Genomic DNA, 12,254 nt, shown 5'->3' on the forward strand with positions numbered 1-12,254 from the left:
TAGCCAAGGTAGGTGTGCGTTTAGTGATGACATACGATGTTTGCATAAAAGAGTAGTACGACTTCGAAGACAAGGCACTGGTACATTTATCGATGACTTACGAGATTCACCCGAGACACTACCTCGTCTAAGCCAAGGCAGGTGTGCGTTTAGTGATGACATACGAGGTTTGCATAAGAGAGTAGTACGACTTCGAAGACAAGGCACAGATACATTTATCGATGACTTACGAGATTCACCCGAGACACTACCTAGTCCAAGCCAAGGGAGGTGTGCGTTTAGTGATGACATACGAGGTTTGCACAAGAGAGTAGTACGACTTCGAAGACAAGGCACTGGAACATTTATCGATGACTTACGAGATTCAACCGAGACACTTCCTCGTCCAAGCCAAGGCAGGTGTGCGTTTAGTGATGACATACGAGGTTTGCACAAGAAAGTAGTACCACTTCGAAGACAAGGCACTGGTACATTTATCGATGACTTACGAGATTCAAGCGAGACACTACCTCGTCCAAGCCAAGGGAGGTGTGCGTTTAATGATGACATACGAGGTTTGCCCAAGAGAGTAGTACTACTTCGAAGACAAGGCACTGGTACATTTATCGATGACTTACGAGATTCACCCGAGACACTACCTCGTCCTAGCCAAGGGAGTTGTGCGTTTAGTGATGACATACGAGGTTTGCATAAGAGAGTAGTACGACTTCGAAGACAAGGCACTGGTACATTTATCGATGACTTACGAGATTCACCCGAGACACTACCTCGTCTAAGCCAAGGCAGGTGTGCGTTTAGTGATGACATACGAGGTTTGCATAAGAGAGTAGTACGACTTCGAAGACAATGCACAGGTACATTTACGATGACATACGAGATTCACCCGAGACACTACCTCGTCCAAGCCAAGGCAGGTGTGCGTTTAGTGATGACATAACGAGATTTGTACAAGACAGTAGTACCACTTGGAAGATAAGGCACGGGTACATTTAGCGATGACTTACGAGATTTAACCGTGACACTTCCTCGTCCAAGCCGAGGCAGGGGTGCGTTTAATGATGACATACGAGATTTGCACAAGACAGTAGTACCACTTGGAAGACAAGGCACTTCTGCATTTAGCGATGACTTACGAGATTCACCCGAGACACTACTTCGTCCATGCCAAGGCAGGTGTGCGTTTAGTGATGACATACGATGTTTGCACAAAGGGAGTAGTGCGACTTCGAAGATAAGGCACGGGTACATTTAGCGATGACTTACGAGATTCACCCGTGACACTACCTCGTCCAAGCCGAGGCAGGGGTGCGTTTAATGATGACATACGAGATTTACACAAGACAGTAGTACCACTTGGAAGACAAGGCACGGCTGCATTTAGCGATGACTTACGAGATTCACCCGAGACACTACCTCGTCCAAGCCAAGGCAGGTGTGCGTTTAGTGATGACATACGAGGTTTGCACGAAGGGAGTAGTACGACTTCGAAGACAAGGCACATGTACATTTAGCGATGACTTACGATATTCACCCGAGACACTTAATCTTCGAAGACAAGGCACGGCTAAATATAGCGATGACTTACGAGATTCACCCGAGACACTTCCTCGTCCAAGCCAAGGCAGGTGTGCGTTTAGTGATGACATACGGGATTTGCACAAGACAGTAGTACCACTTCGAAGACAAGGCACGGGTACATTTAGCAATGACTTACGAGATTCACCCGAAACACTTAATCTTCGAAGACAAGACACGGCTTCATATAGCAATGACTTACGAGATTCACCCGAGACACTACCTCTTCCAAGCCAAGGCAGGTGTGCGTTTAGTGATGACATACGAGATTTGCACAAGACAGTAGTATGACTTCGAAGACAAGGCACGTGTGCATTTATCGATGACTTACGAGATTCACCCGAGACACTACCTCGTCCAAGCCAAGGCAGGTGTGCGTTTAGTGATGACATACGAGGTTTGCACAAGAGAGTAGTACGACTTCGAAGACAAGGCACTGGTACATTTATCGATGACTTACGAGATTCACCCGAGACACTACCTCGTCCAAGCCAAGGCAGGTGTGCGTTTAGTGATGACATACGAGGTTTGCACAAGACAGTAGTACGACTTCGAAGATAAGGCACGGGTACATTTAGCGATGACTTTCGAGATTCACCCGTGAAACTACCTCGTCCAAGCCGAGGCAGGTGTGCGTTTAATGATGACATACGAGATTTGCACAAGACAGTAGTACCACTTCGAAGACAAGGCACGTGTGCATTTAGCGATGACTTACGAGATTCACCCCAGACACTACCTCGTCCAAGCCAAGGCAGGTGTGCGTTTAGTGATGACATACGAGGTTTGCATAAGAGAGTAGTACCACTTAGAAGACAAGGCACTTGTACATTTATCGATGACTTACGAGATTCACCCGAGACACTACCTCGTCTAAGCCAAGGCAGGTGTGCGTTTAGTGATGACATACGAGGTTTGCATAAGAGAGTAGTACCACTTAGAAGACAAGGCACTTGTACATTTATCGATGACTTACGAGATTCACCCGAGACACTACCTCGTCCAAGCCAAGGCAGGTGTGCGTTTAGTGATACATACGAGGTTTGCATAAGAGAGTAGTACCACTTAGAAGACAAGGCACTTGTACATTTATCGATGACTTACGAGATTCACCCGAGACACTACCTCGTCTAAGCCAAGGCAGGTGTGCGTTTAGTGATGACATACGAGGTTTGCATAAGAGAGTAGTACCACTTCGAAGACAAGGCACGTGTGCATTTATCGATGACTTACGAGATTCACCCGAGACACTTCCTCGTCCAAGCCAAGGCAGGTGTGCGTTTAATGATGACATACGAGATTTGCACAAAGGTAGTAGTACAACTTCGAAGACAAGGCACTGGTACATTTAGCGATGACTTACGGGATTCACCCGAGACTCTACCTCTTCCAAGCCAAGGCAGGTGTGCGTTTAGTGATGACATACGAGGTTTGCACAAGAGAGTAGTACCACTTCGAAGACAAGGCACTGGTACATTTATCGAAGACTTACGAGATTCACCCGAGACACTACCTCGTCCAAGCCAAGGGAGGAGTGCGTTTAATGATGACATACGAGGTTTGCACAAGAGAGTAGTACGACTTCGAAGACAAGGCACTGGTATATTTATCGATGACTTACGAGATTCACCCGCGACACTACCTCGTTCTAGCCAAGGGAGGTGTGCGTTTAGTGATGACATACGAGGTTTGCATAAGAAAGTAGTACGACTTCGAAGACAAGGCACTGGTACATTTATCGATGACTTACGAGATTCACCCGAGACACTACCTCGTCTAAGCCAAGGCAGGTGTGCGTTTAGTGATGACATACGAGGTTTGCACAAGAGAGTAGTACGACTTCGAAGACAAGGCACTGGTACATTTATCGATGACTTACGAGATTCACCCGAGACACTACCTCGTCCAAGCCAAGTTAGGTGTGCGTTTAGTGATGACATACGAGGTTTGCACAAGAGAGTAGTACGACTTCGAAGACAAGGCACTGGAACATTTATCGATGTCTTACGAGATTCACCTGAGACACTTCCTCGTCCAAGCCAAGGCAGGTGTGCGTTTAGTGATGACATACGAGGTTTGCACAAGAGAGTAGTACCACTTCGAAGACAAGGCACTGGTACATTTATCGAAGACTTACGAGATTCACCCGAGACACTACCTCGTCCAAGCCAAGGGAGGAGTGCGTTTAATGATGACATACGAGTTTTGCACAAGAGAGTAGTACGACTTCGAAGACAAGGCACTGGTATATTTATCGATGACTTACGAGATTCACCCGAGACACTACCTCGTTCTAGCCAAGGGAGGTGTGCGTTTAGTGATGACATACGAGGTTTGCATAAGAGAGTAGTACGACTTCGAAGACAAGGCACTGGTACATTTATCGATGACTTACGAGATTCACCCGAGACACTACCACGTCTAAGCCAAGGCAGGTGTGCGTTTAGTGATGACATACGAGGTTTGCATAAGAGAGTAGTACGACTTCGAAGACAAGGCACTGGTACATTTATCGATGACTTACGAGATTTACCCGAGACACTACCTCGTCCAAGCCAAGGCAGGTGTGCGTTTAGTGATGACATACGAGGTTTGCACAAGAGAGTAGTACGACTTCGAAGACAAGGCACTGGTACATTTATCGATGACTTACGAGATTCACCCGAGACACTACCTCGTCCAAGCCAAGTTAGGTGTGCGTTTAGTGATGACATACGAGGTTTGCACAAGAGAGTAGTACGACTTCGAAGACAAGGCACTGGAACATTTATCGATGTCTTACGAGATTCACCTGAGACACTTCCTCGTCCAAGCCAAGGCAGGTGTGCGTCTAGTGATGACATACGAGGTTTGCACAAGAGAGTAGTACCACTTCGAAGACAAGGCATTGGTACATTTATCGATGACTTACGAGATTCAACCGAGACACTACCTCGTCCAAGCCAAGGGAGGTGTGCGTTTAGTGATGACATACGAGGTTTGCACAAGAGAGTAGTACGACTTCGAAGACAAGGCACTTTTACATTTAGCGATGACTTACGAGATTCATTCGAGACACTACCTCGTCCAAGCCAAGGCAGGTGTGCGTTTAGTGATGACATACGAGGTTTGCACAAGAGAGTAGTACGACTTCGAAGACAAGGCACCGGTACATTTATCGATGACTTACGAGATTCACCCGACACACTATATCGTCCAAGCCAAGGGAGGTGTGTGTTTAGTGATGACATACGAGGTTTGCACAAGAGAGTAGTACGACTTCGAAGACAAGGCACTGTTACATTTATCGATGACTTACGATATTCACCCGAGACACTTCCTCGTCCAAGCCAAGGCAGGTGTGCGTTTAGTTATGACATACGGGGTTTGCACAAAGGGAGTAGTACGACTTCGAAGACAAGGCATTGGTACATTTATCGATGAGTTACGAGATTCACCCGAGACACTTCCTCGTCCAAGCCAAGGCAGGCGTGCGTTTAGTGATGACATACGAGGTTTGCACAAGAGAGTAGTACGACTTCGAAGACAAGGCACTGGTACATTTATCGATGACTTACGAGATTCACCCGACACACTACCTCGTCCAAGCCAAGGGAGGTGTGTGTTTAGTGATGACATACGAGGTTTGCACAAGAGAGTAGTACGACTTCGAAGACAAGGCACTGTTACATTTATCGATGACTTACGAGATTCACCCGAGACACTTCCTCGTCCAAGCCAAGGCAGGTGTGCGTTTAGTTATGACATGCGAGATTTGCACAAATGGAGTAGAACGACTTCGAAGACAAGGCACTGGTACATTTATCGATTAGTTACGAGATTCACCCGAGACACTTCCTCGTCCAAGCCAAGGCAGGTGTGCGTTTAGTGATGACATACGAGATTTGCACAAGACAGTAGTACCATTTCGAAGACAAGGCACGGGTACATTTATCGAAGACTTACGAGATTCACCCGAGACACTTCCTCGTCCAAGCCAAGGCAGGTGTGCGTTTAGTGATGACATACGAGGTTTGCACAAGAGAGTAGTACGACTTCGAAGACAAGGCACTGGTACATTTATCGATTAGTTACGAGATTCACCCGAGACACTTCCTCGTCCAAGCCAAGGCAGGTGTGCGTTTAGTGATGACATACGAGATTTGCACAAGACAGTAGTACCATTTCGAAGACAAGGCACGGGTACATTTATCGAAGACTTACGAGATTCACCCGAGACACTTCCTCGTCCAAGCCAAGGCAGGTGTGCGTTTAGTGATGACATACGAGGTTTGCACAAGAGAGTAGTACGACTTCGAAGACAAGGCACTGGTACATTTATCGATGACTTACGAGATTCACCAGAGACACTACGTCTTCCAAGCCATGGGAGGTGTGCGTTTAGCGATGACTTACGAGATTCACCCGAGACACTACCTCTTCCAAGCCAAGGGAGGTGTGCGTTTAGTGATGACATACGAGATTTGCACAAGACAGTAGTACGACTTCGAAGACAAGGCACTGGTACATTTATCGATGACTTACTAGATTCACCCGAGACACTACCTCGACCAAGCCAAGGGATGTGTGCGTTTAGTGATGACATACGAGGTTTGCACAAAAGAGTAGTACGACTTCGAAGACAAGGCACTGGTACATTTATCGATGACTTACGAGATTCACTCGAGACACTACCTCTTCCAAGCCAAGGGAGGTGTGCGTTTAGTGATGACATACGAGATTTGCACAAGGCAGTAGTACGACTTCGAAGACAAGGCACTGGTACATTATCGATGACTTACGAGATTCACCCGAGACACTTCCTCGTTCAAGCCAAGGCAGGTGTGCGTTTAGTGATGACATACGAGGTTTGCACAAGACAGTAGTACGACTTCGAAGATAAGGCACGGGTTCATTTAGCGATGACTTACGAGATTCACCCGAGACACTACCTCGTCCAAGCCAAGGCAGGTGTGCGTTTAGTGATGACATACGAGGTTTGCACAAGACAGTAGTACGACTTCGAAGATAAGGCACGGGTTCATTTAGCGATGACTTACGAGATTCACCCGTGACACTACCTCGTCCAAGCCGAGGCAGGGGTGCGTTTAATGATGACATACGAGATTTGCACAAGACAGTAGTACCACTTGGAAGACAAGGCACGGCTGCATTTAGCGATGACTTACGAGATTCACCCGAGACACTACCTCGTCCAAGCCATGGTAGGTGTGCGTTTAGTGATGACATACGAGGTTTGCACGAAGGGAGTAGTACGACTTCGAAGATAAGGCACGGGTACATTTAGCGATGACTTACGAGCTTCACCCGTGACACTACCTCGTCCAAGCCGAGGCAGGGGTTCGTTTAATGACGACATACGAGATTTGCACAAGACAGTAGTACCACTTGGAAGACAAGGCACGGCTGCATTTAGCGATGACTTACGAGATTCACCCGAGACACTACCTCGTCCAAGCCAAGGCAGGTGTGCGTTTAGTGATTCATACGAGGTTTGCACAAAGGGAGTAGTACGACTTCGACGATAAGGCACGGGTACATTTAGCGATGACTTACGAGATTCACCCGTGACACTACCTCGTCCAAGCCGAGGCAGGTGTGCGTTTAATGATGACATACGAGATTTGCACAACACAGTAGTATCACTTCGAAGACAAGGCACTGGTTCATTTATCGATGACTTACGAGATTCACCCGAGACACTTCTTCGTTCAAGCCAAGGGAGGTGTGCGTTTAGTGATGACATACGAGGTTTGCACAAGAGAGTAGTACGACATCGAAGACAAGGTACTGGTGCATTTATCGATGTCTTACAGGATTCACCCGGGACACTACCTCGTCCAAGCCAAGGCAGGTGTGCGTTTAATGATGACATACGAGATTTGCACAAGACAGTAGTACGACTTCGAAGACAAAGCACGGGTACATTTATCGATGACTTACGAGATTCACCCGTGACACTACCTCGTCCAAGCCAAGGCAGGTGTGCGTTTAGCGATGACTTACGAGGTTTGCACAAGACAGTAGTACGACTTCGAAGACAAGGCACGTGTGCATTTAGCGATGACTTACGAGATTCACCCGAGACATTACCTCGTCCAAGCCAAGGCAGGTGTGCGTTTAGTGATGACATACAAGATTTGCACAAGACAGTAGTACGACTTCGAAGACAAGGCACTGGTACATTTAGCGATGACTTACGTGATTCACCCGAGACACTACCTCTTCCAAGCCAAGGCAGGTGTGCGTTTAGTGATGACATACGAGATTTGCACAAGACAGTAGTACCACTTCGAAGACAAGGCACGTGTGCATTTAGCGATGACTTACAAGATTCACCCGAGACACTACCTCGTCCAAGACAAGGCAGGTGTGCGTTTAATGATGACATACGAGATTTGCACAAGACAGTAGTACGTCTTCGAAGACAAGGCACTGTTACATTTAGCGATGACTTACGAGATTCACCCGAGACACTACCTCGTCCAAGTCAAGGCATTTGTGCGTTTAATGATGACATACGAGATTTGCACAAGACAGTAGTACGACTTCGAAGACAAGGCACGTGTACATTTATTGATGACTTACGAGATTCACCCGAGACACTACCACTTCGAAGCCAAGGCAGGTGTGCGTTTAGTGATGACATACGAGATTTGCACAAGACACCACCTCTTCCAAGCCAAGGCAGGTGTGCGTTTAGTGATGACATACGAGATTTGCACAAGACACCACCTCTTCCAAGCCAAGGCAGGTGTGCGTTTAGTGATGACATACGAAATTCACCCGAGACACTGCCTCTTCGAAGCCAAGGCAGGTATGCGTTTAGTGATGACATACGAGATTTGCACAAGACAGTAGTACGACTTCGAATACAAGGCACGTGTACATTTATCGATGACTTACGTGATTCACCCGAGACACTACCACTTCGAAGCCAAGGCAGGTGTGCGTTTAGTGATGACATACGAGATTTGCACAAGACACTACCTCTTCCAAGCCAAGGCAGGTGTGCGTTTAGTGATGACATACGAGATTTGCACAAGACACCACGACTTCCAAGACAATTCAGGGGTGCGATTGGCGATGACGTGCGTTATTCAGACAAGACACTACCAGTCTGAAGAGAAGGCAGTGTTTCATTTAGCGATGATTAACGACATTCACCCGAGACACTACGACTAGGAAGACAAGTCAGGTGTGCGTTTAGCGATGAGGTCCGAGATACACGCAGGACACTACCTCTTTTAAGACGAGGCAGGGGTATATTTAGCGATAACGTGAGTGATTCATACAAGACAATACCACTTGGAAGGCAAGGCAAGGCAGGGCAGGGGTGCGTTTAGTGATGAGGTCCGAGATTTACGCAAGACACTACCACTTTGGAGACAAGGCGGGGGTGCGTTTAGCAATGACTTACGAGATTGACGCAAGACAGAATCACTTTACAAAACGTATAGCATGGTCGCAGTTATGCTTGATGTTTGTGACATATTAAATTCATAGAAGACACTACCACTTTGAAGACGATGAACGGGTACATTTAGGTATGACGTACGAGATTGACGCAAGACACTACCACTTGGAAGATATTGCAGACGTATATTTATTAGTGACGAAGTTGACTGACAGAAGACACTACTATTTCCATGGCAAGAGAGGGGTACACTTAGCGATGACGTACGATATTCAATCGAAAGTTTACCGCTGCCAATATACAAGGCAGGGGTAAGTTTGCCTAAAATGTAGGAGATTCACCGAAGACCGTATCACTTGAAAGATAAGGCAGGCGTATATTTACGGGTGACGTACGTGGTTCATACAAGACACTAGCATTTCCAAGTGAAGGCAGAGATACATTTAGGAATGACTCACGTAAGTCACTACCACTTAGAACAGAAGGAACGGGTACATTTAGCAATGACGTGCGTGAGGCACAGAAGACAGTACCACTTCCAAGGCAAGGCAGGGATGCGTTTACGAATGAAGTACGAGATTCAGTGAAAACACTAGCACTTGGAAGACAAGGAATGGGTACATTTAGAGATGACCTGAGTTATTGACACAAGACACTACCAGTTTGAAGTCAAGGCAGGGATGCATGTAGCAATGACGTGCGTGATTCACACAAGACACTGCCACTTGCAAGACAAGGCACGGGTGTCTTTAGCACTGACGTAGGAGATTGAGACAAGACAGTACCGCTTCTAAGATACGGCACGAGTATATTTAGGTATGAGGTACGAGATTTAGGCCAGACATTATCATCTGTAACAGAAGGCACGGGTACATTTAGGAATGAGGTGTGTGCTTCAGATAAGTTACCAACAGTTTGAAGACACGGCAGGAGTACATTTACTTATGACGTAGGAGATTGAGACAAGATAGTAACTCCATAAAGACAAGGCAGAGGTACATTTAGCAATGACATGCGTGTTTGAGATAAGATACCAACAGTTTGAAGACACGGCAGGAGATTCGGGCAAGACACTACTACCGTTAAGACAAGGCAGAATAAAATATATGTGTATATTTTATGTATGTGTTTATGGAGTTTTTATTAATGTGTGTGTATATTTATAAATTAATAAGACAAGGCAGGGGTACATTTAGCAATGACGTGCGTGATTCACATAAGACATTACTATTGTGAAGATACGGCTAGACATACGAGATTAAGACATGACACTACCTCTGTGAACACAAGGCAGAGGTACATTTAGCGATGACGTACGAGATTCACACAAGGCAGTAGCAGTTGAAACGAAGGGAAGCGTGCGTTTAGTAATGACGTAAGAGGTCCACGCAAGATACATTGACTTTAGAAAATATTTAGCATGGTCGCAGTTACATATGATGTCTATGATCCTGTGATGATATAACCACTATAGAAAACATGTGGGATGGGCGCAGTTAGAAGGCAAGCGAGGGGTATATCGAGCAAAGACGTAAAACACTAGCACTTCGAAGGGAAGGTAGGGTTGAATTTAGCAATGACATAGGAGATTTAGCTGAGACATTTTCATTTCTAAGACGAGGCTGGGGTTGATTTAGCAATGACGTGCGTGATCCATCCGAGACCGCACCACTTCGAAGACAAGGCACGTGTGTGATTCAGAGAAGACAGTATCACTTCTAAGACGGGTATATTGAGGAATGTCGTACTAACTAGTTAGTTGCGTAATTGACATAATACACTACCACTTGTAAGTCAGGGTAGAGGCACAGTTAGGAATGACGTACGAGATTCCCCTCCTCTCCCCATAGACTGTGTGTACTACTACTACTGCTACTACTACTACTTGGAAGCCAAGGTAGGGGTGCGTTTAGCAATGACGTGCATGATTCAGACAAGACAGTAGCAGTTGTAAGAAAGGGCACGAGTACATTTACCTGTGTCATACGAGTTTCACATAAGACAGTACCAATTCGAAGGCAACGCGATGACGTACGAGATTCACTGAATACAAGGCAGGGGTACGTAGAGCAACGACGTAGGAATGAAACTCGTTTATAAAACACACAGGATGGTCGCAGTTACACATGATGTACATGACTGTATTATACATCATTCAGCCTACTCACTTGCATTATCATATACGTACCCTTACATAAGATGTACATGACTCGCGTACGGAACTAAAAATTCCGCGGTGTTTCACTTGGTACGGTTACCAATGACGTAGAAGATTCAGTGAAGACGCTACCAGTTTTAAGACGAGGCTTATCAGTGACGTACATGAGTTACGTTGTTTTTATTCTTCGAGAGCGAATACGGATTTTAAGGGGTTATTGTAAAATGTAAGTAAGGGTGATATTAACACACTTTTTTTTCAGTGCAGATATCAGATAGTTCCAGTTCACGATCTGTTGTAGTCCTCTGTGGTTTAGTGGTTAGCGTGCTTGCTTGTGGATGCAAGGTTCGGTGGATCGAAACCTAGCTAAGTAGACTTTTTTATTGTTAATATAGATAGATGAGTTTAGTATTAATTTAAATTCGTCAGTTATTACATTGTAAGATATCAGGAAGTTTTAAATTGCGATATGCCAAGAGCCTTCGTGGCGCAGTGATTAGCGTGCTTGCCTGTGGATGCAAGGGTCGGTGGTTTGAAACCCGGCCAGGTAGAGTTTTATAAAGTTAATATAGATGAGTGCTTAGTATTAATTTAAGTTTGTCAGTTATTCTATTGTATGATATCATGAAGTTTTTAATTATTCTATGTCAAGTGACTTAATAGCGTAGTGGTAGAGTGCCTGCGTTCGGATCGTGAGGTTCGCTGGTTCGAATCCTCGTTAGGTAAATTTTTTAAAGAAATGTAAGTTCGTGTCTATATAAATATCAAATAATATAAAGTTATATAAGAAGTTGACCGTCCGGTTGAAAAGACTGCGCCGGACTTGGAAAGAAAAGTTGTTCGGTTTGCCGCGCAAAAAAAAGATTACGTGCACCGAGGAAAAACTTCTTCCATATAAGCTGCTAACAAAAATGTCGAGATTAAGAAATAAATAATAAAAATTTAGATTAAGTATAAGAAAATAAATAGTACAGCGAGCGAGAGGAATTTCCTGCAAGCAGTAAAAAAAATTCTTCGGCGGTTGTGGTTGTTGTTGTTGTTCATTATGTGCAGGGGGGAAAAAAATCTCCCTTAGGCACATAGCCTTGCCATTGATTCGCAGCA

At 45.5% G+C, this 12,254-nt stretch overlaps 1 long non-coding RNA gene across 1 annotated transcript in view; it reads left to right on the forward strand.

Annotated features, from left to right (window-relative positions):
- The window catches only part of LOC110829526 (uncharacterized), a 73,787-nt gene that overhangs the window by 41,137 nt on the left and 20,396 nt on the right, over nt 1-12,254 (forward strand). The gene's annotated exons all lie outside the window — the stretch shown is intronic.

This window comes from Zootermopsis nevadensis, unplaced genomic scaffold, assembly GCF_977971745.1.
Source record: "Zootermopsis nevadensis isolate Lab colony 2312 unplaced genomic scaffold, Znev_1.0 Znev_ptg000001l, whole genome shotgun sequence".
Classification (NCBI taxonomy): domain Eukaryota; kingdom Metazoa; phylum Arthropoda; class Insecta; order Blattodea; family Termopsidae; genus Zootermopsis; species Zootermopsis nevadensis.